The 26006-nt window shown below is 44.2% G+C and overlaps 1 long non-coding RNA gene and 1 pseudogene across 2 annotated transcripts in view; one reads left to right on the forward strand and one right to left on the reverse strand.

The window, feature by feature from the left end:
• LOC309842017 overlaps nucleotides 1–26006 on the reverse strand; it is a 273345-nt gene that overhangs the window by 79977 nt on the left and 167362 nt on the right. The gene's annotated exons all lie outside the window — the stretch shown is intronic.
• LOC309842503 (peptidoglycan recognition protein 4-like) lies at nucleotides 1412–13273 on the forward strand (annotated as a pseudogene). Its single transcript has 8 exons — nucleotides 1412–1466; nucleotides 3141–3225; nucleotides 4378–4593; nucleotides 5988–6106; nucleotides 7351–7503; nucleotides 8634–8819; nucleotides 11908–12026; nucleotides 13095–13273. The product of its transcript is annotated as a peptidoglycan recognition protein 4-like (transcript).

The raw sequence follows: 26006 nt of genomic DNA on the forward strand, positions 1-26006 counted from the left end.
AAGCCATCACCTTGAATACCATTTTCAGTTAAAGACCAAAAATGTTGGTGGCAGGGAATCAGTTGTGGGAGGTCACCAGGTAAAGCACAGCAAATAAGAGCAAAGTATAAGCAGAAGTCATTGCTTTCTCCATTGATTGCATCTTCTAGAGATTTGACAGTCACTCCCTCTTTCTGGTACTAAAGGAGTCACCCTTACAAGTGGAGATTTCCCTTATTTATGTAAAGGCCTCTTACAAAAAGTTTATTTCTTGGATTTCAGCATTTCTCATGGCTCTTGTGTATTTCCTTAAAAAAATAACCAGCTTGGCATAATCAATATGCCAAAGAAGCATATCCTGGAGTGGCAAAATTTGTTCCTCTTACAGTCTCTAAGGCCAGGAAGTACTCCCAGATGTTGGGTTGGTCAGGTTTCTAAGGACCGGCAATGAGAAAACAGCTCAGGGAGCCTAGGGCAATCGCGTCATTTTCCAGGGAGGAGGTACCTGGGCTTATTCACAGGGCGAGGCCTTGCTTTCAGCTTGAATCTGGTCTCTCTCCTCCAGTTCCTCTGGGTGTCCTGGATAAAACTTGTGGGAGCCTCAGAACTCTGCCCTCTCTCCACCTTCCAATAGGGATCCCCTTCCCTCTGGAAGACCAGAGCTCAAGTGTTCCCTTGGTGAGAAGGAGCCTGAAGGCCTAGGAGGTTGCAGCTGGAGGAGCAGGGCAGGGCCAGTGGCCAAATTTGAAGGAAGGAACTGCCAGCCAATGATGGGAGAGCCACCTGCACCCTGACCTGTGTTGGGCTGGGACAGTGCAGGACCCACAGGTATTTCTGAGTGTGGGTGTGAGTGCATTTCTGGTTGTGAAGCCCTCTCCCTTTGAAGGGACTGGATGTACCACATTAAGTGTTAAGATCAGATTTCTTCTGCCCTAGAGCTGGGGAATACCCCCAACTGACTCTTGTACCCTCTCTCACTCCAGTGCATCCCCCACTGGGAAGGAGTTCTCAGCACAAGACCCATCCATGTGTGTTTGGATTTTTTAGTTCTACTATTCCTGGATTTTCTCTTCTATAAGAATGGGGGTTAGTAATACTACATGGCAGTGTTAGCATAAGGATTAAATAAGATTATATGTGTGAGTGCCTATGCTGGCCTTGTACATTAGTAGTCACTCAGTGAAATCTAGTTGCCCAGGGAAATTAGATGAGGGTGTTTACCCATTTAAGGAACACCTGACATATACTGGGGACCTTGAGAGTCCTGGTCAGATGCTGGCCCTCAGGAGGCCCATAGTTTGGCAGGAAGGCAAACAGGGGTACCATGCAGTGGGGTAGGTGGCCTGTTTGAGGAGTGAAGATGGTCTGATTAACTGTCAGTGTCTCTCCTAGGATTGAGTTCTTCACTCTCCTAACAGTGTTTTGGGACCACATGAGGATGCTTCTGTGGTTTTGTGTCTCGGCTCTGGGTCTTAGGGCCTGGGATGGTTTTCCTTTACTGGATCAGAGTTCTTTAAATGTTACCTTTCCCTTAGGGAGAAAAAAATAGCTTTGCTTTTGGAACACAGAACTTGAAGCCTATAAACCTGGTTTCAAATTCTTGGCTTACCTCCAGCAATGTTTTAAGCAAATTATTCATCCCTTTAAACCTTTATTTTCCCATCTGATAATTGAAATAAATTTATGATTTCCCAAACTTTTTTTTTAAATTTTTTATTTTTATAAACATATATTTTTATCCCCAGGGGTACAGGTCTGTGAATCACCAGGTTTACACACTTCACAGCACTCACCAAAGCACATACCCTCCCCAATGTCCATAATCCCACCCCCTTCTCCCAAACCCCCTCCCCCCAGCAACCCTCAGTTTGTTTTGTGAGATTAAGAGTCACTTATGGTTTGTCTCTCTCCCAATCCCATCTTGTTTCATTGATTCTTCTTCTACCCACTTAAGCCCCCATGTTGCATCACCACTTCCTCATATCAGGGAGATCATATGATAGTTGTCTTTCTCTGCTTGACTTATTTCGCTAAGCATGATACGCTCTAGTTCCATCCATGTTGTCGCAAATGGCAAGATTTCATTTCTTTTGATGGCTGCATAGTATTCCATTGTGTATATATACCACATCTTCTTGATCCATTCATCTGTTGATGGACATCTAGGTTCTTTCCATAGTTTGGCTATTGTGGACATTGCTGCTATAAACATTCGGGTGCACGTGCCCCTTTGGATCACTACATTTGTATCTTTAGGGTAAATACCCAATAGTGCAATTGCTGGGTCATAGAGCAGTTCTATTTTCAACATTTTGAGGAACCTCCATGCTGTTTTCCAGAGTGGCTGCACCAGCTTCCATTCCCACCAACAGTGTAGGAGGGTTCCCCTTTCTCCGCATCCTCGCCAGCATCTGTCATTTCCTGACTTGTTTATTTTAGCCATTCTGACTGGTGTGAGGTGATATCACATTGTGGTTTTGATTTGTATTTCCCTGATGCCGAGTGATATGGAGCACTTTTTCATGTGTCTGTTGGCCATCTGGATGTCTTCTTTGCAGAAATGTCTGTTCATGTCCTCTGCCCATTTCTTGAACTTTTGAGGGTTAAATGAGATAATGCACATGAAGAACTTTGCACCTGAGCAAGGGAAGCAATGATTCTATCTGTATGTGGCTGGGGTTATGTTTCTCAGTAAGAGGAAGTTTCTTGAGGCTAGGGGTGTCAGTCACATACAGAGGGGCTTTGGCACAACACATGACTCCAAATCAGGTCTGAAAGAACTGACTTGATTTGTGCAATTTTCCATATCATCTTTTCATTGTTTCTACTTGGTAAAATCCACACAAAAGAAAACCCTGCACTTTTGAGATGCTTAGATACATTTCCAGTTTATTGTTGTTTTCCCAGTAGTGTATATAGATGCAGCTCATGAGAAATGGGTATATTTCCAACTTCCTGCTCTTGGCTATTTAACTGTATTCTGGGGATTCCCTGGAGTTGATGTTGAAGAAAAATATGCATGTGTTGCTATTGGAGGTGGTCCTCTGGTTAGCACAGAGAGTTCTCCTGGAGAGGCCTCAGTGATCTGGCCTGAATCTGTCTCTGAGATGGCTAGTACTGGGACTCTCTGAGGACCTGTAAAATGGACTGTTCTTCTGCAGGTGATTTCTCCTGGGATGAAACACAAGCCAAATGTGTATCAGAGGGCCTTCGGGACCTGTTTGGCAACATCTCTTATCTCACTGAGTAAGGAAATCTCAGTCTCAATGGTGAGGAGGCTTAAAGACAGCTGGGTATGTTCTGTGACTAGGGTGCTTCTGAAATCTGCTCTTCCCCTTGTGGTTGGCATGTGGCAAATGGCACTAAGACAGTGGAGCATCAAGAAAACACCTGCAGGGATGCCACAGGCTTTGGGGGTCTGGTGTGGTACCAGAAGAGGACAGAAGCCAGGACAGGGAGATTCAGCATCTGCACGCAGAGCCCTCTAGCCTAAAGATGGAGATCCTCACCTTGCCCTGAGGGAGTCATCCAACTGAATGGGAGGGCCAGGACCTATCTGCAGAGAGCCTCTAGGTTGAGGAAGAGATTTAGTCCCCTCAGAAAGCACTCAGGGCAGGACAAAGGACACAGTCAGAGTCACAGAGCAAACTGTCAGTGAGCATAGTGTGCAGCAATGAAACTCAGAGGGGCCACTCAGGGCTTTCCCAGGGGAAGCAGTGGGAAGGAGCTTATTCCTAAAGCAGAGGTCCAGAAATAGAGCAGGGCAGGAGCTTCAGGATGGAGTCTGTCCAGTGGGATGTGGATGCCCTCTATAGGGAAGCAGAGCATCTAAGCTGCTCTAGGCATGTGCAAACTCTGCGTTAGGGGCAGTGGAGAGGAAATAGATGAGGAGGTGAGAAGGAGATGGTGTGTCTGAGAAGTAGATGGAGTGTCTGTTGAAAGCCTCCTCCCTGGGACTCCTGGGTGTCTCAGTTGGTTAAGCCGCTGCCTTCGGCTCAGGTCATGATCCCAGGGTCCTGGGATCAAGTCCCGCATTGGGCTCCTTGCTCAGCAGGGAGCCTGCTTCTCTCGCTGCCTCTGCCTGCCTTTCTGCCTGCTTGTGTGTACTCTCTCTCTCTATCTCTGGCAAATAAATAAATAAATCTTTAAAAAATAAATAAATCAATCAAAAAAAAAAAAAAAAGAAAAAGAAAAGAAAAGAAAAGAAAGCCTCCTCCCAGGACTCTTCCACCCCTATTGGGCCCATGCAGCCCAGAATGGCACCCAGGGAGGTTAACCAGGGAAGGAGGTTAACCAGGGAAAACTTAACCAGCCCAGAATGGCACCCAGGGAGGTTAACAAGGGAGGTTAGTGAGGCAGCAATGGGGCAGGATACACTGAGTAATATCCTCCTCACCTTCATGATTACCCCACAGATGTATCCACAGTGATCTCTTGCAAGGAATTGGGGGCCGAAACTGTTGGCTGCAGCATCCCACTGACCATGCCCGTGGATTTCCTTGTCACGCACCATATCCCTGGACTGGAGTGTCACAACCAGACTACGTGCAGTCAGAGGCTGTGGGAGCTGCGGGCTCATCACATACACAACAGCTGGTGTGATGTGGCCTACAAGTAAGGGCCATGTGGGGGTATATGATCAATGTTGCTCCTTAGGGTGCTCCTCTCACCCTTACTTATGACTTCTTTCCTCATTTCCTGGGTTGAGCTTATATCAGATTTATAGTGAATAAAGTATTAAAAACCCTATAAAATTCTAAATCCTTTTGAATTTTCTAGATCTCCTAAAAGGAAGCAGGGAAGGTTAAATAATAACTATACTTCCTAGCTCCCTCCAAAACTGGTTCACACAGCACACTAGTAGTTATGAATGACTACCAAGTGCGTGGGTGCATTTGTCAGGCATACATTACCATCTCCATGCTCCAGGTGAGGGGACCAAGGCAGGGACATTGTTTGATTTTTCTGAGAGTCATCTAGGTTGACTGGGTGTGTTACAAGGTTGTGGAGCACAGACTGACTCAAAACTGGCTCTTTGCCCACTGCATGTTCCACTTCACTGCATGTAGGGGGCTCTTATGGTGAGACGTCTTACTCTAGTGGTCACTCTAGTGGGCCCTCTTAGTGCCTAGGACTGCATGTCCTCAGCCCACCTCTGACCTTACCTAGGTGTAGACAGTTCCTATGCATGGTGATTGCTTTTCACTTTGACTACCTTCTGCATCTCTGGTTTTCTGCTTCAGACTTTTACCACTCCTGATGGTGAAAGGGAGTTAATCCCCCACAGGGGTCAACAGTTGTAAATAACTTTCTCAGCCCTCAGTCCTTTTTAGGGACAATATTTAGGTGCATGTACTCAGTTCCTTGGAAGTTTACCTGTCTGGTGGCAGGCAATGGGGGGAAAAGTTCTGAGCCCCAGGTAGCCATTGTGAAGCTGGCCCAATTGTGTATACTTTGTTGGATTTCTTCCTTCTGACTCTCTCTCCTTGCTCCCTCATACTGGCTTCTGGGACCCCTTCTAAAAAAAAAGTGCCTGCATCCATGTCCTTATCTGAGGAGATACTTCCTGAGAAATCTATATAAGACAGTAACCTGGCAGGGAGGAATCACATGAATAGCCTATGTGGAGATGACACAGGTTAACATGCATTTTGGAAGAAGGAGGAGAGCTGTGTTTGAGGCAATGTGGAAGCTAAGAAGAATCTTACAGTGTAACTGGGTTAGCTACTCTGGTGGCACCAGGGCCTCTCTTCCTTCTTAGTGTGTAGGATGATTTACATAAAACCTGGGCTTCTAAACAAAGGAGGGAGATTGGGAGTTTGGGGGTGGGTTCTGAATTCTAAGGGAATATAATTGACTTGGCCTATCCACTGTCTGGGACAAGTACATGCAAATTCCCTGTAGTGAACAGAGCTTAAACCCTTCTCCTTTTGGAAACTGACAAATGGTTCCTTTTGTGGGGATGTGCCACAGTGCCAACCACTCAGCCTATATCTCCTGCTCCACAGCTTCCTGGTTGGGGATCATGGCAGGGTGTATGAAGGTGTTGGCTGGAATGTCCAAGGCCTGCACACCCAGGGATACAACAACATCTCCCTGGGCTTTGCTTTTTTTGGCACCAAGGAAGATAATCATCATCTCAGTTGCCCTTCTCCAAAGAGTTACCTACTTCTTTGTTTCTACATTGCCTCCTTGACCTTCTCCTAGTTCCCTGATGATCTACTGTCCTGCAGTTCCCCTCTCTCTTGGCTTATGTGAATGGTGTTGGTTCTCCTCTTCCTACTCTGGTTTCCTCCTCAGTCTCTGAGGTATCTCCTTTTCCCCTGGATATTTTTCAGTGGAGGTGGTGGCCATTATTTCTCTTTATGGACAGTCATTTTCTTTATGGAAACATGTAGGCTTCTGCTCTCTTCTGTAAGTGACTGTCACATCTTCCTCTCTGACTCTGACTCTTCTGCAGCACCAGACCCTGCTTCCCGTTTCCTACCAGGCACCTCTTCCTCCCATCTCTTACCTCAAGATTTCTGTACAGTTTTTAAGACCACTCTGAGGCCTCCAATCCCTGAATCCCTTCCAATTTCTTCTAGTCTTACTGCTGTCTGTCCTCCCAGCTCTCCCAGCATTCTAACATACATGCTCCAGGACCATTCCCCTGAGTTGGTGCACCCTTGACTGTTAAAGCTCTTGCATGTCTAGTTTCTTATTGTCCCTTCCCAATACTCTGTGAGAAAATCCAGACAAGTCTCCTGATCTGCTGTTACACAAAGTACATCCTGAATTCTGGAGGAAGTGACCCAAGAAGAATCAGAAGGCAAGCTCACACCTTCCATTTCCAGTTCCAGGGTGGTTTCCAGCACACCAGAGGACTCTGTGTTCAGCATTTATGTGTGTGTGTGTGTGTGTGTGTGTGTGTGTTATTGTTACCTGCGTGTCACCCTGTTAGTAGTAGGGTCTTGAGCATGTTACTTCTTGAAGCCTCAAGTTCCTTTCTGTGAATAATAACATAACAGCATCTACCTCAGAGGTTTTTGGTGAGGATTAAAGAAATTAATGCAGTAAAGAGGCTGGCACATGCCTGGATGAGCTCCTTCCAATGGGAAACCCTGACCCAGCTAGCTGGGCATTACTGAACATGGGGTAGCATTTTAGCTCTTCCATGGAGAAAGAGCAATGAATGAAGTTTTGGCAGGTTATTGGGAAAGGTCTTCATCCTGGGGCAGGTGGATCCTTAACTTTTAGGCTTTCCAACCTAGGTGATGATCCAGTTTCCTGCCAACAGTTATGTAAGGGCTGGCAGGGCATCTAATCCTTCCCCCACAGCCCCATGAAATGCAGGCCAGACCCAGGTTGCTACAGATGGCTCTTTTTCAGGCCACAGTCCCAGCCTGGATGCCCAATCAGCAATGAAGGGCCTGATCTGCTATGCTGTCCAGAAGGGCCACCTGTCATCAAAGTACGTTCAGCCCCTTCTTGTGAAAGGTGAGAACTGCCTACTCCCTCTGCAGAAGGCAAATGCCAAGGAAGGTAAGACCTTCAATCCTACAGGAGCCTCCTTCTAGACCCACCCAACCAGACTACCCCCTACAAACTTTCAAATGCCATTGGGAGTGGACTTTTCAGTTAGGCTTTCATTGGATCCTTTCTGATAGGCAACCGGTCACATAGCTCTCTGAACCTTTGGGGCTGGCACACCTTGCGAAGGACCCTCTAGGTTACCTCTTTATCCCTCAGATTCCTAGAATGATAGAACCATTGTATTAACCTGGTGTAATATATGTGTTCTCATTTTTTTAATCAGTCAACAATTACTTACTGAGAACCTGTTATGGAACAAAACACAAAAGTGGTGCCCTTGTGAAGTTTCAACCTAGAGGGTAGAAAAAGAAAATAAGCAAATAAGCAAGTCAAATATTTGGCATGTTAGAAGGTGAAAAGGGCTGTGGAGGCAAACAAAAACAAAAACAGAACCAAAACAAAAAAAACATGGAGAGGAATAGGCATCTAACACATACAAGCACAACACATAAAAGCACAAATGCACATCTTTCTGAACCAGAACAGCACTGATAAACTGAAGGGCTTACATCACTACGAATACCGAAGTCAGAGGAAATTGTTAGGGTAATTTGGGTATTAAATACTAGATTTTAAAAAGGGTTTAACAAACAGTAACATCAAAACCAGTATAGTTAAGTGGCACTTGGCTGACTCAGTTGGTAGAGCATGTGAATCTTGATCTTGGGGTCTTAAGTTTGAGCCCCACATTGGGGACAGAGTTCACTTAGAAAAAAAAAAAAAGTATAGTTAATAACCACTTTCAACCTTTTCCTAGTCTTACTAAAGTTTTAAAGATAATGTGCATCATGCAGATAGATAGGTATCCTTTTTCCTTGGGAATGAACATCCATTTATTCTTAGGATCAACATCCCCACTGTCCTCTGGGTTTTTTTGTTTTTGGTTTAGATTCCATGGCTCTATGATTCTTGCCTCTTGAATATAATTCAATCAGGAAAACATACTCACCACTCAGGTGGGCTCTCTTGAGTTCCACAGTCAGAGTCAGGTTAGGATGGGGGATGTTCAGTAGTGAACATGGGTGGGCACAATAAGCCCACATGTCCCCCCCCCCTTTTTTTTTTGCTTCCCTTCTCAGTTTGCTCCACTATTATCTCATGGTCTGCATGGGAGGCCAGGGAGACCCATTGCTCCCAGCTAACTACATCATCATCATCCACACTGCTGGGAGAACCTGCATCATGTCTGATGAGTGCTGCCTGCTGGTCAAAGATATCCAGTCCCTCCTCATAGACAGGCTGAACTCGTGTGACATTGGATATAAGTAAGTGGACCTCAGGACATGTGGGCTTCTTTTACCTGAGGATAGACTCTGAATTTTTGAATTACTGAACGTGCACCATATGAGAGGTGTTTTATGTATAACTTTGATTTTTCATGCAGCTCTGGGTGAGTCTTACCTAGGATATAGCTAAAGGGCTAGTCATTCTCCTTGGGCATGTACTCAAAATGTGTCCTTTTTAAAGATCATGTATTGACATGATTGAGGCCAAGACTGATGGAAAGCTATTAGAGGAAGTTGTACAAATGCAAGATTGTAAAGCCTGTAGAGAATATCTTTCCTGTCTGAAGGCGCCAGATAATATCCTTTGTTTGCTCTAATGCCAAGATCTGTAATTTTTTTTAATTTTTATTTTTTATAAACATATAATGTATTATTAGCCCCAGGGGTACAGGTCTGTGAATTTCCAGGTTTACACACCTCACAGCACTCATCATAGCACATACCCTCCCCAAAGTCCATAACCCCACCACCCTCTCCCTCCCTCCCTCCCCCTGGCAACCCTCAGTTTTGTGAGATTAAGAGTCTCTTATGGTTTGTCTCCCTCTCTTCCTACCCCCCTAGTCCCCTCATGTTGCATCTCCACTTTCTCATATCACGGAGATCATATGATAGTTGTCTTTCTCCAACTGAGTTATTTCACTAAGCATAATACCCTCTAGTTCCATCCACGTCGTCACAAATGGCAAGATTTCATTTATTTTGATGGATGCATAGTATTCCATTGTATATATACACCACATTTTATTTATCCATTCATCTGTTGATGGACATCTAGGTTCTTTCCATAGTTTGGCTATTGTGGAAATTGCTGCTATAAACATTCGGATGCACATGCCCCTTCAGATCACTATGTTTGTATCTTTAGGTATATACCCAAGGTATATGACCCAATTGCTGGGTCATAAGGTAACTCTATTTTCAACTTTTTGAGGCACCTCCATACTGTTTTCCAGAGTGGTTGCACCAGCTTGCATTCCCACCAACAGTGTAGGAGGCTTTCTCTTTCTCCTGTAATTTTTTTTTTATAAAGAGCACACTGACTTAATGGGATAATAAAAACTTCTTGCAAGATGCACTCCAAGCTCACAGATAAGATGTATGAGGTTAGAGACCATCTCATATCCATCAGAAATAATTATACTGAACATTAAGTCTCAGGATGGGCCACCACTAATCCAGACAGTACACATTAATCAAGAAGCCCATTGTTTAGGGGCTTCATGGCTTAGCTAGTGGAGTTGGAATTTAGACCTACCTTCTGGCCAGGTACTCTGTTCAGGGTACAGACAGTACACATTAACCAAGAAGCCCTTTGTTTAGGGGCTTCATGGCTTCATGGCTTCATGGCTTCATGGCTTAGCTAGTAGAGTTGGAATTTAGACCTACCTTCCTTCTGGCCAGGCACTCTGTGCCTTAGCTGGATTTACCAATTACCACTGGATTACCAAATCCAGTGGGCTTACATTTACCAATTGTGATTACCGTGGAATTACAATTACCACATGATTCTGTGCTGATAGAATCTCCTCTCTCCTTCCTGCTTTAGTTTCAACCCTTTTGAGATAGGAGAAAATTTCCTCCAATACCTTTCATCTGTTAAGACTTGTCAAGTGCTCTGCTATATCCTGCTATGCAGGTTTATACAGAGTTGCTCTCTTTGAATAGAATGGATACCTGAAATTTTACTATATGTTTTTAACCTAAAATGGAAAATGATGGGTGCTGAGAAAGGACCTTTTCCTTTTTCCGTTCAGGTTTCAGAAGCCAGTTTCCTGTCCCTTGGTTTTTGCCCTTTTATTGTGTCCCTTTTACCATAACTTTCATGACCCTGCTCACTGTGAAATGACCTGTAGTCAGGAGTAAACACCCACTTGCTATAAATTAATTCACTGAGAATACAGTTGAATGCCTACTCTGTGACATGGGGATGCTATCAGATGTAGCACAGATTTGGTTCTTGCCTTGATGGAGCTGATACTCTGCTAAATGAGAAAGATAATTAAATGAATAAATCATAATAGAGTACATTAAGTGTTATGATAAAGGGTGAAAAATGTAAACAGGAGACATTTTTAACACACTAGCTTGCTAGGGTATTGAGTATTAAGGAAGTACTCCTTGGGAGGTGACTATCAGCTGACCTAAGAAATGAGCGAACTTGTCAGAAGAGTGGGAAGAGTGTTTCAAACAGAGAAAAAGGACCTCTGTGGAAAGTCCTGGATGCCAGCCCAAGAATGGTGTCTTTGAGGAACCAAGAGAATTTTATCATAATAAAAATAGATGACAAAGAGACAGATGGTGAAAGATAAGGAGGCAAACAGGGGCCATCTCATGAATAATCTTGACACTTAAACTGGGAAGTTTGGACTATGTTGCCAAGGGACTAAAAGCAGGGTTTGATATTAAATTTGCATCAGAAAGACATGAAGAACTGCACATTTAAAGAAAGGACACAGGGAGACAAAGTGCAGAGGAGTGAGGGGCAGCCACAAAAGACAGCTGGGAGAGAGAGTAGGATGGAAGTGAAGGGGGGAAGATGTTTGTGGATGCAGAGGGATCAGGCAAGGCAGGGCTAGAGAAGTGTACTTTGACCTTAGCAGTGAGGCAGCCACAGGTTACCTCCAGGGAAACAATGTCATTGGCAAGGTTTGGGGAAGGCCAGGTTGCAGGGATGGCAGCTGTTGCTCTTTTCTTCCTAGACTGTGGGCTCCTTAAGGTAGCAGCAGTGTGCCAGAGCTGGATAGGCTCATGAGAGTGGATTATTAGGGAGCCAGGACATTTTTTAAATCATCAGTAGCTGAAAATCAGCTATGGTGGGAGTTTTACACTACAGAAATCAGTAAAGGCTATAAATTGGGCTTCCTCCCCTTGCCCCTTTCTGATGAAAGCTGGTTTATCAACATGCCCTTGCTGTCTTTTTTGTAACTCAGTGCTGAGAATTTAATAGCTAATCAGTGTCTGCTGAATAAAGCATGAGTGATTGAATGAATGAGTGAATAAATAAATGAAACAATCCCAGATTGTCTGTCTGTCATGCTGATCTCCATCTCCCCTCTTGGTCCTTTAGCTTCCTCGTGGGGCAGGATGGTGCTGTTTATGAAGGAGTGGGCTGAAATGTCCAAGGTTCCCATCCTCCTGGCTACAATGACATTGCCTTGGGCATTGCCTTTATGGGCACTTTTTTGGGTAAGTGCATGCTTTGGGCAGTAGCAGTCATTGTATGGTGTTTGAGGAAGAGTGTCTCAAATGCAAGACAACAGCATCAAACTCAGGCATCACTTTAGTGCCTGCATATGCTAGACTTAGCCAGCTTCAGATTTATCATTTGACTAATCTGAGTGTTACCAGGAGTGAACTCCCCCACCCCCAGAGAGAATGCCCACCCTGAATCTATCTCCTTCACAACCAATCAAATGTCTTTCTCTTCTGACATCAAAACATATATAAGACAAGGGGAAAATATCTTTTTGCATATATTTTGTTAAGTTTTTACCATGGCAACAATGTGGGAACCTTTACCTTATTTGCCACATCCCTAGATTAGTCCTTGTATCAGCATCCAGAATGTTCACTGACAATTGCCATTGTTCAGAGCTCTTGACTAGAGTTTGTTTAGACTCAGGGAACTTTTGCTGCATCTCTGGGAAGAGGAGCTCATGTCACTGGGACTGGTTCAGGATGATACTAAAATGAATGTTGGGTGGGGTGAGGGGATACCTAGGAAGGTGCCTGGGATGGGGGTGGGTGTGTGAAGGTACAGGAAGCACACCTTGTGGCCAAAGCAAGGTTTCTCAGCTTCAACACTATTGACATCCTGGATCGGGTAAGTCTTTGTAGAAGAACTGACCTGTGTATTGTAGGACCCTTAGCTGCATCCCTGGCTTCTCCCCCAGATGCCTGTAACATATTTTGCCTATTTGTGACAACCAAAACCGTGTCTAGTCAGTACTAAATATCCCCTGGGAGGCTAAATTCCCCCAATTGAGAACTACAAAGTTAAATATTTGCAATGGACAAACATTCTGTACATCCCCAAACAACTCTATGTATCCCAGACTCTGTTCTTTTCATTCAGGAAGAACTTTGATGCTGATGAATCTAAGGCCTGACTTTGTTTTCTGTATATAGACTTGCAGGCAGTAGCAGAATATATTAGCATGGTGGTAGGGGTGCATTACAGGTGATTCAGGAGTGGGTCCTGCCCTGGGCAGGGTACCTTGGAAACCTGTAACAGATAGATAACTGTTTTTGCAGATACCTCGCCCAATGCCACAGCTTTGGAGGCAGCCTAGAACCTGATCCAGTGTGCAGTGGACAAGGGATATTTAATTCCCAACTACCTGCTGGTGGGGCACAGTGATATTGTCAACACCCTGTCTCCCGGGTGAGCTTTGTACAACATCATTAAGGCTTGGCCTCATTTCAAATACTGAGGAAGCCCCTGCTCCCTCTGAGACTATTACCTGTGTCTGCCTGGCTGCCGGGCTTTCCCTGTCCTCACCCTCTGTCCTGACTCAACACTTGGGTGTCCCCTCCCTGTCAGCCCCATCCTGTCCCTCCTTTCTCAAGTTAGGATGATCCTCTACTGCTAGCACCCCATTATCCTCCAAGCAGCTCTAAGACCCCAGAGTTGGACATTCCCAGCCCTCTGAGTAGGCCCCACCATCCTCTCTCCTCATCTTCCCCTTCCTTGAGCACCCAGCTCCTAAGCCAGGTGGGAAGGTGGGCTGATGCTTGTTTGACTTCTCTTTCCCTTTCTGGCTGCCCCTCTGTCCCATGTACCTTAGCCCTGTCATCTGCCTGGCAGCCCCCAAGACTCACATGGGTTCAAGGCCTGAAGCCCCTCTCTGCGCACACACCAACTTGTCTAAATGTGAATGTGGCCCTTATTTCAGGGCCCCATCACTTATAGGTGTGCTACCTCCCTCCACTGAATTGTGAGGATTTCCAGTTTTCTTTTCCCCCACGTCCTCAGGTCCTGAGCAGTGTCTGGAGTCTTGTAGGTGCTACAGAGGTTTGTTGGAGAGGTGGACAAATGAACGAAAGAGTGGATCAAGTCCCTGCTCCTCTTTTCAGTCTGCTCCACTACCCCTTCTCTGGGAATGTCTTCTGGGGCAGTCCTCCATCCCGCCAGCTTTCTTTCTGTTCCTGCCCTTCCCTGTCTGAGGCTCAGAGCCAGCTTTTGTGGCTTATGTGTAATGGTTGCTATGCCTCAAGGGTCCTGTGTCCTGTCCTCCTTGAACTCCCCGAGGACAGAGACTACATTCCTCCAGGCCTATCTGGGCTGTGTTCATATAAGTTACCTGTGCCCTACAAGGTGTGGGTTCACTGGGGACATAGAGCCTGGCACTCTGCAGTCCTCTAGGGCTGGGATCCTCCCACTCAGAGAGAAGCCAGATACTGAAAGTATTCTGCATGCAGTAGGCAGTATTCTGCTGTGCACTGGAAGCACATGGGTAGGATCTTATTTCTCCTGATCTGGAAACATGAAGGGGGAAGAAGAAGGGGAGGGTTAAAAAGAAGAAGCCAGAAACATGGACTTTTCTCCCCTCTATAACCTTTGGTATTCATACTGTGTCTGGTGTTTTATATCTCTTCCTTCTGGGTATTTACCCCAAAAATACAGATGTAGTGAAAAGAAGGGCCACCTGCACCCCAATGTTCATAGCAGCAATGGTCACAATTGCCAAACTGTAGAAAGAGCCAAGAGTCAACAGAAGAATGGATAAAGAAGATACAGTCCATATATGTAAAGGAATATTACACAGCCATCAGAAAGGGTGAACACCCAAATTTTGTATCAACAAGGCAGGTTTTGACAGCCTCTTATTTTTACAGCCCTTTTGCTTTTCGAAGACTGTCCCTGTGATCTTACTGGATTTGCTGTCCTTTTGTTATTTGTTGTCTGGCCACCTGGCATGTAAGCAAAGGAAGGAATGATTTATCTCGAGGGTTAGGTGGGCTAGGGGACCCAGTGCCCCTTTCTGATTTACTGAACCCTCAAGAGTTGGTTCCTGGAGAACCCCCTTGAGCTCTCTCTACCAGACTCTCCTTCCTTGGGGGAGGGGGCTGGATACAGACTTCCCAGGGGAAACTTCTATTTCTCCATCACTTAAAACATCAAAGATGAGTTTCCTAACCCTTCACACAGGGAGTAGCCAACAAGGAGGGTGTGAGATGCTGAGGAATAGTATCACAATAAAAACTGTCCTTCAAATTTCTTGACCTTTCTTACAATCCTACCTTTGACTGAGGACGGTTCTCTTCCCTTTGATTCAAACCTGATCCCGGAGGATCTTGTTGGCCTCCCAGAGCCTCTGTCCCAGGCAGGGTCTTGTTGGCCTCCTGGAGCCTCTGTCCCAGGCAGGCTGTAGACAGGGCTGTAGACACCCTGACCTCCACAAACACTCTTCAAGGCCTCCTCAAATCAACAACTCTGTGGTCTAGACTATTGTCTTTTGCAAATAATTGTATTGGTCTCACATATACAATCTAAGTAAAAACAGAGCACTCAGTGGGCAAATGCTTTTTTTTATGGCAAATTCTGAGGCAGCCTGTTCTTTGCCATTGCCTCTTCTGAGTCCTCAGTATAGATAAATTCTTCCCAACTCCACTTAATCATGAAGTGGGGTTCACACTACCCCTCACCCCCTCAGAGGGTTGTTGAGAGAGTTAAGTGAATGAAGTGTGGTAAGGTCTTAGACCTCATGGTTGGCATGTGATAATGATTCTATTAAAGTTCCTGGAGGTATGGATATTCATATTGCTATTGCTGTAGTTTTACTGTCATAGGAGGCAAGAGCAGGCTGCCCCCAAATGCGCCACTTTGGCATACAAATCCTTTTAAGTAAAAGTTATGTAAGAGACAGCCTGTGCTAGAAGGACACTCAGACCCTTTTTTAAAAAAAATTATTTGTTATTTTCAGCGTAACAGTATTCATTATTTTTGCACCACACCCAGTGCTCCGTGCAATCCGTGCCCTCTATATTACCCACCACCTGGTACCCCGACCTCCCACCCCCCGCCCCTTCAAACCCCTCAGATTATTTTTCAGAGTCCATAGTCTCTCATGGTTCACCTCCCCTTCCAATTTCCCCCAACTCCCTTCTCCTTTCTAACTCCCCATGTCCTCCATGCTATTTGTTATACTCCACAAATAAGTGAAACCATATGATAATTGATTCTCTCTGCTTGACTTATTTCACTCAGCATAATCTCTTCCAGTCGTGTCCATGTTGCTACACTCAGACCCTTCTTAATCCCACTGAAAGCAGAAGTAAATCTCCATGTGAAAGGTATCTCCCCTGTAGCATGAGGTAAAGAGATATCCTCATCACCAGAGGTGGGGAATCCAGAGCAGAGAAGGCTATATAAAAATTTTTTTGTTAGTTTTTACTAATTTACTACCCCAAGCTCCCAAAATTAAATTTCCTTTATTCTGTCAATGCCTGACAAACTTATCTCTTTGTTTAAAATATATAAAAACTAACAGCCTTGGTCATTTCTTTAGTTCTCAATTATATTTTTAGGCCTCTGTGTGCACTTAACTAACTTTCAGGTTTTATTCTCCCGTTAATCTATCTCATATAAATTTAATTTCCAGTCCGGCCAGAAGACCTCAAGTTTAGAGAAGAATTTTCTCTTTCCTTCAGTATCAATTAGTCCTATTTGCAGCAGAAAGGACATGGCTATGCAGGCACCAGCCCTGGGAGCTCCCAGGAGTTTGACACTCCCCAGGACAGCAGGCTGGCCTGAAGCTTGTGGCACACAGGCCTTGGCAGGTCAGAAGGAGCTCATGGTAAAAGAGGGACACACACCTCATGAAGGAGGTGTCAGAGTAAGAGGCGTTCTTACTGTCAGAGTAGGAGGGGTTCTAGGGCTCATCTTGTCAGTTGTTTTCCACAACTAGTAGCTGGGAGGGGAAAAAAAAAAGACACCAAACGAAGTTTTTTTTTTTTTTTGGTTCCAGAATAAAATGCTTATCTGGCTAAAGCCCTACATTTTATAGAAAATTGAACCCAAAGGGGTCAGATTACCTGTTCAAGTTCATTCAGTGAGAAGAGAGACTCAGATTCTGAGCATGGCATCATTCCTCTCACCTGTCTGGTCAAGATAATTTTGTGGTCCCTCTTTTCAGACAGAGTAAACAACTCAACATGGCAGTTAGAGCCTTCCACAATCTCACTCCAATTTACCTTTTCTCACAGAATGAGCCCAGGTGGGCAAGGTATGGGCTCAGCTGCTGGGCTTTTCCATCTTGGAGCCTTTGCCCACACTGTCCCTGCCCCACTCCTGACTACTGCAATTACACCAGGTTTAAGACACTAATCCAGGCTAGCTATCCCAAAAGGCTTCCTGATTCTCTGGACCAGAAATGACATCTTCTTGCCCCAGGTGCCCATGGACTTCACCTGAGTCTCTTCCTCCCCACTTCTCCCTCCCAACCTGGACTCCCCAGGCTGCACCACACCTGTCAGATCTCAGGATCTCCAGGGGCACATGGAGGCCTTTGTGTCTGTGCAATGGAAGGGGAAGAGCCATGCCTGGGCAGGGCTGGGTGAGCAGAGGCAGCATTCCCAGCTTGGGAAGGCAGCTGTTATTCCCTCAGCTGGTTTTGAGAAATTTGTCAAGAGTGGAAAGTCCCGTGTCTTCACATTGCATGAAACTGCCCACTACTTGTAGTACATCAGATTTTTCACAGATTAATTCCATCCTTATTCTGGGACAACAGGTGCTCCCACTTCTGGTGTACTCCCCCCACCCCCACAAATCAGTGAGATTTGGGAAAAAACATGCTCCACCACCAAAGTTCCCCCACCATCCTTGGATGCTTCTGTGACCTTATTGTGAAGGCCTCAGCCAGGGATGGGGTAGGGCAGGGACTATCTCAACCCCACTTGCCCAGCTACCTCCTATACTCCCAGGCTCTTCCTCTGTCCCTTTGGCTTCTTTCTTTCCCACTTCAGTTCTCTCTCTCTCTCTCTATCACACATGCACCCTTCTTCATTATCTCTATGTCTCTGTCTCCCTCTCACCTCTGCCTATGTCTCTCTTTTTCTTGCTTTCTTTCACACTGCCTCCCTCTCTGCCCTTCAATGCTTCTCATTTTCTGTCTCTGTTCACCCTTCTGGTTCTGTGGTTGATCTGATTCTGCCCTCTTCTTTTGTTTTCCCCAGCATCTAGAAAATGGCAGCATGGAAGAAGCAGCAGGAAAGGGGCCTGTGCCTTAGCACTATTGATCCCCACCAATGTGTCCCACCCTGCTCCAGGGCTTCCAGGGTTCCAGGGAGTGGAAGGAGGAGCAGGAGGCCAAGGGTTGGGTGGCTATGGGTAAGGGACACATTTTTCAGAATTTAATGCCACACAGAAGTGGAAGCAGGGCAGGTGTGTTTCTGGCCCAGCAGGTTTTGCCTGGCAGGGCTGATTGAGTGCAAGGCCTTAATTAGAAATGTTGACTAGGAGAGAAGAGAAGGTGTTATTACCTGGGAAGAGTGGTAGGTGGGGTGGGAGGTCTTGGGAGGTGTAGGAGGAACTTAGGGGACTTTCTGCAGAGACTACAGTAAAATGTGACTCCCTCTGGTAGGGAGTTGGGAGTTCCCTTTCAGGGTGGCCAGCAGTCTTTTGGTACCCAAGAATGATGCAGCTGTCTGCATGGAAGGGGAGATGGGAAGTTTCTTAATTCTTCCTCTAGGCTCAGCTCATATTTTCCTTCTTTTAAGAGTCCATCTTTTGAGGCTACCAAATTAGGATTCTTCTGTATGGTTCTTCTTTAGCATTCTGTTGATTTGTAATTATTTTTTTTTACGTGTTTTTCTGTGTGTGTGCATGTTTTATGTTTTATGTTGTCTGACTGACGTACTAGATTATAAGGGCCATAAGAGTGGGGACCATGTTTACCCCATCCATGTCTGTGTCAGTACTCAGTAAACATTTTAGACATGCAGAATTCAAAGGGAAACTGGTGTTGTGATTGTCTATTGACTTGTTTTGGAGCAGATGGCAAATGTAATTCGTTTATCCGGTTTGTCCTGGATGGTGTCCCTCCCACTGGCTCATCATATGGGGGTGGGGGAGGAAGGAGGAGCCCAAGGTGTGAAGGTGGAGGGAAGAAACCGACCTGGGATCAAACAAGTTCACAGCAGACCCACAGATTGGACACCAATATTTGAATAATTAAGATAGCTGAGTGTCTAATAATATCCAGTGGTCTTTCTTCCTGCAGGGAATCACTATATATATAATTTCATTTCATCTTTAAAACAGCTCTGTAGGGCTCTTTGACAGCTGAGGAAACTGAGGCTGGGCTTGGAGAGATTACATGACCTTCCTGAGGTTAATTACACGGCTAGTACATGACAGTGCTGAACTGAGTTTCTATTTCTTTGTCTGGACATTAGGCTGTTCTCCAGGTTGCTCACATTCCCTTTACAGTGGGTGGCCAGAACTGGACAAAAAACCCAGGGGCCCTTGACTTAGATAAAGTTCACAGAAGTAATTACCTTATTGATCTATCAATATCCTTTAATTTATAAGGTGATACCTGCAAAACCCTATGTAAATGGTGTAGTTCTGAATTTATTTTGTAATAATAATTATAGCAATGACAAAGAAATAAACAAACAAAAAACTAAACTCTATATACATAGAACAAACTGGTGTTACCAGAGGGGAGATTGGGAGGGAGGAGATTGGTTGAAATAGATAAAAATAATTAAGAGGTGCAAACTTCTAATTATAAAATAAATGTCATGAAAACGAAAAGTACAGCATAAGGAATATAGTCAGTAATACTGTAATAACATACAGTGACCAACAGTGACTACACTTACTGTGGTGAGCACTGAGTAATGCGTAGAATGGTTGAATCACTATATTGTCTATATGGAACTAATATAACATTGTATGCCAATTATACTTCAATAAAAAAATAATATAAGCAATGCATTCCAAGACTGTCTTTTGGTCACACTGCCCAGCAGATCTTTCCATCACAACTGCTATTACTCCACCTCTTACCCCATCATATCCTCACCAGGCCTGTTTTTCAACCTAGGTGTGGGACTCCAGTTTGTCTTGATTTAGTGTCTAATATGACACAAAATCTACCATAATATTAGCAACATTTCCTCATAGTTAAAATCTGCTGAAATCTTTTGGATTTTGATTTCATCATCATCAATGAGCCATAGTTCCTTTTTCTTCTCCAGCATTTTATTCAAATCCTTCACAGTCACCTCCCAAATATCCACCGGCATTGGACAACAAGCTCTCAGGATTTCTTTATACATTGCCCCATTGGACCTTTGTAAGAAGCTGCAAGGAGGGCACTGTGCTCCCACTTCCTTGATAAATAACTGAGGAGATATGGTCAAGAACCTAGATTGAGGTTTTTGTACACCATTGTTTTGTACACTTTTTCCAGAAATATACCTCAAGGATGACAGTCATCCACAAGCCACAAATATCTGCTGTTTGATGCAGAAACCAAAAACGCAATGGCAAGTGTTATCACTCTCTATAATTCTGGAGTGCTAGAAGGAGAAAGAAATTGTGGCTGAAGTTTGTGTTTATGTGTTTATGTGTGGTGTGCGTGGGGTATGTGTAGGGTATGTGTGCGGTATATGTGTGTGTGCTGTGTATGTGTGGTATATGTGTATGTGTTCGTGGTACATGTACTGTTTTTGTGTGTATGATGTGGTGTGTTTGTATCTATAGTGTATATGTGTATATGGTATGTGTGGTACAGGTGGTGTGTGTGTGGTATATGTATGTGTGGTGCATATGTGTGTGTGGTGTGTGGTATTTGCAGTATGTGTGTAAGCGTAGGGTTGTGTGTGTGGTGTGTGTGGTATATGTTATTTGTGTGTGGTATATGTGTGTGGTGTGTGTGCAATGTGTGTGTAGTGTGTGGTGTATATATGTGTGGTGTATGTGTATGTGGTGTATGTGTGTGTGTGTGGTATGTGTGCAGTGTGATGTGGGTGTGTGTATGTATGTGATGTGACGCCACTGTTCATTCCTCTCAATTACTCCATTTTTATTAAGGAGAACCCACAGTCTTCATTTCATTTATTATTAGTGTTGGTTTTTTTAAAAGATTTTATTTGTTTATTTGACAGAGATCACAAGTAGGCAGAGAGGTAGGTGTGGGGGGACAGACTCCCTGCTGAGGAGGAAGCCCAATGCAGGGATAGATCCCAGGATCCTGGGATCATGACCTGAGCCGAAGGCAGAGGCTTTAACTGAGCCACCCAGGTGCCCCATCAGTGTTCTTATGTACCCCAAATATGGAAGTTTTATTCTTGTTTTTTACTAAATTTAGCTCAATTCTTAATTATTTTCCCTTCTTGTTTTTTTTTTTTTTAAGACTTATTTATTTGAGAGAGTTAAAGGGAGAGGGCAGTGGTTGATGGAGAGAGAATCTTAAGGAGATTCTGTGTTGAGCACCAGCCCAATAAGGGACTTAATCTCATGAACCTGAGATTACAACCTGATCCCAAACCAAGAGTCTGACACTTTAACTGACCGTAACACTCAAATGCCCCCTCCCTTCTTGTTGTTTTTACATACATGTCATGAGGTTCACATTTCAGTTGTGCATCTTCTAGTCTATTGTCCATTGATCTGGATGTGGTCCCTTAACTATTCAAGATATCTTTGGGCACGCTAGCCTGTTATGGATCCAGGCACATAGGAAATAGTGTTGTATGTATGTAGTAAGCCAGATATGACAGATAGAAGGGCTTTTCTGAGTGATGTGTGGCTTGGGGAGAGTGGATAGAACTTCATGACCTGTAGACTTCTAGTGTGTGAAGAAATTAAATGTATACTACTACTTAAAATCACAGAGATTCTTTAAGAAAAAAAGAAAAAAAAAAGAGATTGTTGTTTTGGATTCTAGCTCAGTAAAGCTAAGGATGCTTGCTAAACCCTTTTGGTTTGTTATTCTGTCAAGTTTAGGTAATAATGAAATTCTCTGGGTTGGTATTTAAAGGAAAAAGAGAGGAAGAACTTGCAATGTTACAAATAGTCTGAAGTATAAAAACCACCATATGTTCTTAAACTTGAATAAACAAAAGGAAACCAATATCTCCTTCCCTCAGTGAGATTTTCATTTTCCTGGAGATAAGTGGGAATAAGGGAGGAGGGGGGATACACCAAAGAAGAGACATGAGTTGAGACAGGGTTATGGTCTGTGGACCTCAGCGCCTTCTCTGTCTGGAATGTTGTCTGAAACCTCCTCTGTTTCTTTGGCTGATCAATTTCTATACATTCTTTGATTCTGGGTCTAAATGTCATGTTTTCAATTACTTGTATGTGGAATTTAAGAAACAAAGAAGATGAACACAGGGAAGGGAAGAAAAAATAAAATAAGATGAAAATAGAGAGAAAGGTTAGCCATAAGAGATGTGGAACTCTTGGAAGCAAACTGGTTGCTGGAGGGGAGATGGGTAAGGGAAGGGGTAATTGGGTGATGTATATTAAGGAAGGTACCTGATGTAATGAGCACTGGCTGTTATATGCAACTGATGAATCACTAAATTCTACCCCTGAACATTATAATACACTATATATTAACTAAATTGAATTTAAATAAATAATCTAATAAAAATAAAATAAAATACGTTGTATCTTCAAAGAAGAACTCTCCCCCGATGGTCAGCCATGTACTTATTCAGAAACATGTCCCTTTCCAAAAGTGCATGATTTGGAACCATAACTTTAATTCTGCTGTTATTAATTTTATATATTTTACATCTATCTTCTCATTAGATGTTAGCTATATGAGGAAAGGGACATCCCCAGTGTATCCCAGCTCTTGGGATAGTGTCAGGTATAGCAGCACACAATGGTAGCCCAACACATGTTTGTGGAATGAATGAATACCTTTGGTGTCTTCTCTGCAGTAGTGAGGTTGAATCAGGTGACCCGGGCATTTTCCAGGGCTATCTCCTACAATGGTTGGGGTGGAAGGTAGGTGAGGGAACAGCAGCAGAAGGGTGCTAGATTCTGGATGTAATTTGGCCAGGAGGTGGTGCAGGCAGCCTGGCTCCCTGGCCAGGGCAGGGGTGGGGCAAACTGTGGTGGGTGTGGAGTTGAAACACCTTCAGGCCAGCAGCAGTCCCAGGCACAAGGGGTGAATGGCTGCGGATGCATGCAGACCTGCTGGGGCACTTGCTTCAGGGATGTGTTGGATGTTGGCCTCTTGTACCTGTAGCCACCAAACTGTTCTTGGCACATTTTAGGATGAAGAGTGGCAAGGTAGCTTGTCCTGAGGTCAGAGAGGAGACCCACCCACCATCCTGACAATTCCCAGTCTCTTGCTTGTTTGGTCAGCGCCTTTTCCCTGAGCTCTCACAAACAACCCCATGTTCCACTTCCTTCCCTAGGCTTCCTCTCCCACCCTCTTACTTTCATCCTTGCTGAGACCTTGCAAATGTGTCTGCAACCCCATTCCCAAAGTTCTCTTTGCATCAGCCTCTGAGGTGATGAGTCCACTCTTTTATTAAGGTCCAACTCTTTACTCCTTCCTTTGATCTCCTACTGAGCTCTTCTGGAATCCCCTTCTTTAAACTGATAAGTACAGATACTACACTTGATCTTAGCCAAAAGTCTGAGAAGTGATGGGATCCCCTTTTTTAATCCATTACTTTACCTCTTGGATTTATATTTATAGCCAAAACTTCTTTTTTGAATATGAGGTTCCAATTCTAACTTTGTGCTTTACTCAACTTGAATATCTAGTGGCATCTTTGGGTCTCAATATTTATAGTTGGCTCCATATACATGTAATTAAGTGCATTGCTTTTGTTTTCTCCTGTTAATGACCTCATGTCAATTTAAATCTTAGACCAGCTGCAAGAATCCTGAAGAGTGAGAAAAAAAAAATGTTCCTCCACAAGTAGCCCTACTCACGTTACTGAGTCATCTTACCTAAAGTCAGCTGATTGCAGATGATGGCCATACTACAAAATGCATTAACAGCAACAGAAATTAATGTTTGATTAAATAATTGTGCACTATAGACTGACCAAGTAAATACATCAAACTAATTGTCACAAATTCCAAAGGGCTACTCTGTCAGTGTAAGAATGCATGAGAAATACCCCATCCTGCAGAAAAGGATAAAATTGCTTATTGAAAATTAGTAGTAGGTATCAAGAAAAAAATCCTTTCAGAATTAGTAAGTACCAGCCAGAATGCATGTGAGTTTGTGATCTGAATGCATGCTATCAAGATGATTGAAAAATTGAAAGTGATTACATATCAGTAGTATACCCAGAGGACTGGAAAGACTAAGTATACCTTCTTTCTAGAGGAGCTGACTTCAATCTAGGTCTCAAAACATTCCCATATGGTGAAGCTCCTAGTAAATTGAATATGACACAGTAAAAAACACAAGACACAAAAAGAAACAAGGTAAAATAAGTAAGAGTCAGCAGAAACCAGAAACAGAAGAACTGGTTCTATAAAGACATCAGAAATCAGATATTAAAACTGTCAGATATGGAAGAAAAAAAATGACATTGCTTATTTATGTTAAACTATGTTGAAAAATTCTGACAAATAAGTTTAAAAAAGAACTCAACAATGGAATGAGCTAAAGTGAAAAAGAAATAAATCACAAAAGAGAATATCTAGATATTTAATAAATATATAAAAGGAGGGGGGGCAAGATGGCAGAGAAGTAGGAGACCCTCCTTCCACCTGGTCCCCTAAAGTGAGCTAAATATCTACCAGAACACTCTGAACACTCACGAAATCAGACTGAGATATAAGATTATACACTTCTGGATCTCTATGGTGTTAGAAGATCATCAGTGGAGAAGTAAAGTGGAGTGGGAACACTTGGACTGATATTGGAGGATAAACAGAAGGGGGAGGAAGGCACCAGAAGTGACTCATTGGAAAGTAATACCCCAATATGAAAGTGTCCTGTGACCAGCATTAACTTGGGAGTCTGGTTAAAAGCACTCAAAAATAGCAAAAGATCTTAAGGGGCAACTGGTGGAATCAGGTGACCATGGGCATGGAGCTAAGCCTACAGTCTCAGGACAGTCAGGACAGTCACCACTAGTGATCACCTGTGCCAGAGCCCCCCAACGGGGGCTCCAGTCTATGGTCCTGGCTTTCCACTGCTTGCACCACTGCTCCTGGGTACACTCCTGCCCGTGCCTGAGAGAGCCTGGTGTGGCCACTGGCTGGGGGGTCTCTGGGCCCACAGCCTTCCATGACCTGTGCATCCTCAGGATCTGAGCATACCCAGCCCAGTCTCAGAGAACAGAGCACAGTCTCCAGTTTGGGTCCCTCAGCCTGCAGCCTTCTGCGTCCTGCACTGCTGCAGGGTGTGAGTGCACCTGACATGGGCATGGGCTCCAGATAGCAGTCCCGACAGTGGCAGCCACCCAGGTTCAGGCCCCCCTGAACAAATATTGCTCATGGTTTTAGTGTCACAGTGATGCAGAGACAAGTGGGGACCTTGGGTGACCACTGAGATGGTGGCCGGGGTGTGCATCGCCTGTGGGAGGTTGTGGTGTTCAGTGGAATTTGCAGAGGAGGAGTCTGTGTGTTCTGAACCACCCAGAGAGGAGCTGACTAAGGCTTGTCTCTGAGGTAGAGGTCTGGGTGCAGACAGTTTACTTTTCACTAACCCTCCGAGAACCCCCAAAGCCCCTAAAGAACAAAAACCTCCAGAGAACAAAAGCCTGAATAACTAGTTTCCACAGAGCCCAGCCCCCTGATGGGGGCAGGGTGACTCAGCCAAAGCAAGACTGACTGGAAAACAACAGGGCAAGCCCCTCCCCCAGAAGACAAACTGAAAAAACAAGAGGACAACAACCACGGGGTCCCCATAAAATTGTAGAACCCCTGCATCAGAGGAAAACAATATATTAACCTCCCAGTATTGCCCCAAAACCTATGTATTTCCTAGATACAACTTTTTTTTTAAAGATTTGTTCTCACAATTCTTGTTATTTTAATTTTTTTTAACCTACTTACCACTACAACTAGAGGTTTAATACAACATAATAACTTTTTAACTTGAACTTTTTTCATGCATATACCTGTGTTTCTTTCTTTCTTTTTTAATATACATAGAGATATAAGCTTCAAGGTAATCCTTTTTCCCTATTCAACACTACCCCTATATAGAAACCAGTTTT

This window comes from Mustela nivalis (assembly GCF_964662115.1).
Source record: "Mustela nivalis genome assembly, chromosome: 10".
Lineage (NCBI taxonomy): Eukaryota > Metazoa > Chordata > Mammalia > Carnivora > Mustelidae > Mustela > Mustela nivalis.